The following is a 4696-nucleotide window of genomic DNA, read 5'->3' on the forward strand; positions in this document are numbered from 1 at the left end:
TTACAAGAGAGATGGATGGCAATAGAATCATAGTAGGGGACTTTAACACCCCTCTGGCATCAATGGATAGATCTTCTAAAAAATCAATAAGGAAACACGCAATCTTAAATGACACACTAGATCAGATGGAATTAATTGACATTTACAGAACATTTCATCCCAAAGTTACATAATATACATTCTTCTCAAGTGCACATGGTACATTTTCAAAGATAGACTACATGTTAGGACACAAACTAAGTCTCTACAAGTTCAAGAAGATTGAAATTGTATCAAACATTTTCTTAGATCACAATGGCCTGGAATTAGAAATCAACTACAATAAAATACTCAAAAAATTCAAACACATGGAGGCTAAATAGCATGTTATTAAACAACAAGGTGGCCTGGTGCACGGATTCATGCACATTGAAAGGAAATTAATGAGAAGGTAGCCGGAGGGCTGGGACTGGGTGAGACGGGCTGGATACACCCTGGAGTCAACCTTCCGTGGTCCCTCCCTGGCCGGCCGCAACTGGGAAAGCACTGCGGCTTGAAGGGTGTCTGTAGAGTGAGTGGGGTCCCTCTGGCAGGTGGGGTTCCTCAGCCTGGCCTGTGGGGATCAGGCCGAAACTGGCTCTCTGACATCCCCCGAGGGGTCCCAGTTTGCGAGAAGGTGGTTCTTGGGTGATGCACCCTGGAATTGGGCTCCCTCCTCTCTGGTTCCGGGGTGTGTCACCCGAGAACCACTGCTCCCAAGTCACCGCAGCTCGGCAGCTCCTATGTCGAGTGTCTGCCCCCTGGTGGTCAGTGCGCATCATAACTACTGGCCAGTCGGACAGTCGGATGGTAGCTTAGCCTTTTATATATATATATATATATATATATATATATATATATATATATATATATATATAGATGAATGGTTTACCAAAGAGATCAAGAAAGAAATTAAAAATTTCCTGGAAGCAACTGGAAATGAACACACAGCAACCCCAAATCTCTGGGTAAAAGCAAAAGCAGTCATGAGAGGGAAGTTTATAGCACTACAAGTCTATCTGAGAAAACAAAAAAAAAGTTTAATAACTTATCTAACCCTACAACTAAAAGAATTAGAAAGATAACAACCAGAAAAGCACAGAGTAAGTAGAAGGAATGAAATAATAAAGATGAGAGTAGAAATACATGACATAGAGAGACAAAATGGCAGTGGAATAGATGGATGTGTCCTGAGCCTTGTCCCAGAGTAGATAGAATGAGCAAGTAAATCGAATAACATCCACCCCGAATTGGCAAAATAGACACAGCTGGTGAAACAATTCGCAGCTGGGAAGGGCAGAGGATGCCTGGAGTATGGTAAAATCAGGACTCTGGGCTGGAGAGAACTGCAAGACCTCCAAGCCCAGGGGGTCAGAGGGAAACCGCACAGCACCAAGACCACATTCCTTGGGACAGGCATAGCATATGACTGTGGAAAGGAGGTCTGCAGCACTGCTGGTGGCAGGGGATTATAGATCTGGATCCACAACCAAGAGAGACTGAGCCCAGAGCAGGTAGCCTGGATGGCTGCCCAGGCTGCACTGTGCTAGGGAGAGAGGGGCTGGAAGTGGTGCAGCTCTTTCCTCTCTTTCTGGTGTTTGCTTTTGTTCACTAAGCCTAGTTCATAGGACCTTTCAAATACAGACACTCACCCGTGGCTGAGGTGCAGACGTGTGGAGTCTGGGGAGAGGCTGGGGAGAGGAGAGGGTCAGGGAGAGGTGGCCTGGAATCTGGCACTGAGTCATACCTGACATGCCGGACCTAGGCAGCCATTTTCTCCTGAAGAGATAGCCACTCCCTGCAGTCTCCTGGCAACCTATACAGCCACACCCAGACTACACCCTGAGTGATACAAAGGATACAAAAAAAATCTGAATAGTCCCTGGGAGCCCATAGGGACTGGCCTAAAGAGAGGCCTTCAGTCCTGGCAATAGGAAACTGAGAAGCAGCAGACAATATAGAAGAGTGGGATCTTAAACCAGCCTTCATTTTTATTTTTTTATTATTTTGTTATCTCTTTTTTTCTTATTTTTTATTTGTTTCTTTATTTTCTATTTCTTTTCACATTATTTTTTCATCCCATTTTTTTTACTTTATCCTATTTTTTTATTAATTTTTAAAAAATTTTTTATTATTTTTTTTCTTCTCTTTCTTCTCACCCACTCTTCCTCTTTCTATTTCCTCTATACTGAACTGAGGTCCTCCCCATATTCATCCAATTCCTTAACCTTACTTTCTGTATATAAGATTCTTCCTGCAGCCTCTTTACTGGGTATTTGGTGTTTGTATGTGTTGGTTTATCTGTTTGTTCTCTGATGTTTTCTCCCCATATATATATATTTTTACTTTTTCTTCCTTTTCATCTTTTCCTTTTCTCTCATACCATTTTTTTCTCTCTTCAATGTCATTTGTGCTCTCTTTTCTCTCCCCTAATTCTCTTTTCTCTGGTGGTCACGTATATTGGGGTTATCGGTGTCATGAGTACATTTGTGTTTTGTTCCCTTTGTGCCGTGTCTGGTCAAGGTGAATTTTATCCTGTTTGGCCAATATGGTAGACAATGAGCCACATAACCAGACACCCAGAAAGGAGACTCCAGACAGGTCAATAATACTCCAGACCCAACTACAGAGGCAGGAAGAAGGTGGCAGTGAGGGAGAGAGCATGAGTGAGTGATGGAGCAAAAGAGGAGTGTGTGTAAGTGTGGGGTGTGTATGAGTGAGGCACAGTTAGATCCCGCAGGACCTATGGGGGCAGGTTGACCGGGCTCACCTAACCAGACAGCCTTTGCTACTGTTGCAAACAGTCCTGGAGTGCCCGGCTCTTCCACAGAGCCCTCACCTTTTTGAAGAGGAGAGCTGCTGTAACTGGGAACCCAGCCTCACCACCACCCAGGGTGCCCTCACATAATACCCAGGACTCTACAGCCACCCTCGCCTGCTGCCTCGGCTGTGGTCCCACAGTCACCGAGACTCCAGCCACTCTGGGTGTGGGCTCCTGTGAATTCTGAAGCATGCTCCCCTCTGGCCAGCCCAACGCTGTAGCCCAGGGCACTGTGACCACACGAGCAGCAGCCACATGAGCAGCCTGCCCCCGGCCGAGGAGCAGCAGCCTCACATGGCCTGCCCCCATCTGAGAAGCAGCAGTCCTGCAAGCAGCGTGCCCCAGTCCAAGGAGTGGCAGCCTCATGTGGCCCGCCCCCGCCCAAGAAGCAACAGCCGCACAAGCAGCCTGCCCCCATCCAAGGAGCGGCAGCTGCACGCAGCCCACACCTGTTTGAGGAACGTCAACTGCATGAGCAGCCTGCCCCCATCCAAGGAGCAGCAGACTTACGAGCAGTCCACCCCATCTGAGGAGCAGCAGCCATGCAAACAGCCAAACAGCCTGCCCCTGTCTGAGGAGCAGCAACCACGCAAATAGCCCACCCCCATCTGATCAGCAGCAGCTGCGTGAGCAGCCCACCCACATCTGAGGAACAGCAGCCCTGCACAGCCCGCCCCAGCCTGAGGAGAAGCAGCCTCGTGAGCAGCCTTCCTCCATCTGAGAAGCAGCAACTACACAAGCATCCTGCCCCCACCAGCCAGAGGAGCCACCAGAGCTTTGAGCAGTGCCCACCAGAGGAGCTGCCACCAACTGAGGAGCAGCTGCTGCCATGAATGACTGAGGAGCAGCCACCACATAAGGAGCCACTGCCACCTGAGGAGCAGCCCCTGTATGACTCGACACCTAGATCCTTCAGTGAGAGCAAAAATGGGGAGAAAAAGAAACCCCCAAAGGAAAGAAAAAGAGAAATCACCAGAAATGCAGCTAAGTGACATGGAGGCATTCAACATGTCAGAAAAAGAATTCAGAATAAGGGTCATACAGTTCATAAACCGGATGGATGAAAAAATCAACAACTTATGTAAGAATCAAGAATAAATAAAAAATGATATAGCTGCAAGAAAAAATAATGTCATCCAATTTGGAAAAGAAGATGTAAAACTGTCATTATTGGGAACAGATCTGTGGGAAAAGGGGATACAACTCAGAGCAGAGACAATAAAGGTGTGAGACTGAAGGCAGACCCAGCCACTGGGCTAAAGATTTCCAGACCATTGGACCAATAGGGGCTTCGAACTCACAAACCCAAAGCAGGGTTTCAGGGCCAGAAAGAGACAGTAAAATGGGGAGACAAAGAAACAATCCTGAAAGGAAAGAAAAGGAGGAATTGACAAAATAGGAACTAAACAAAATGGAGGCAAACAAAATGTCAGAGAAAGAATTTAGAGTAATGGTTATAAAGATGCTCAAATGTCTGGATGAGAAATTCACCAAGATCTTATCTAATAAAAGAGTAATATGCAATTGACTGTCACTCCAACACCAAAGATGACTGCCCCCATGTGGTCAAAGATGGCTACCCCCATGTGGACACAAGATGACCACCATAAGATGGCCAGCAGGCGAGGGCAGTTAGGAGGGACCAGGCCTGCAAGGGAGGGCAGTTGTGGGTGATCAGGCCAGCAGGGGAGGGCAGTTGGGAGGGACCAGGCCTGCAAGGGAGGGCAGTTGGGGGCGATCAAGCCTGAAGGGGAAGGCAGTTAGGGGTGACCAGGCTGGCAGAGGAGGGAAGTTGGAGGTGACCAGGCCTGCAGGGAAGGGCAGTTGGGGGGACCCAGGCCTGCAGGGGAAAGCAGT

This window comes from Plecotus auritus (genome assembly GCF_963455305.1).
Source record: "Plecotus auritus genome assembly, chromosome: X".
Taxonomy (NCBI): Eukaryota; Metazoa; Chordata; class Mammalia; order Chiroptera; family Vespertilionidae; genus Plecotus; species Plecotus auritus.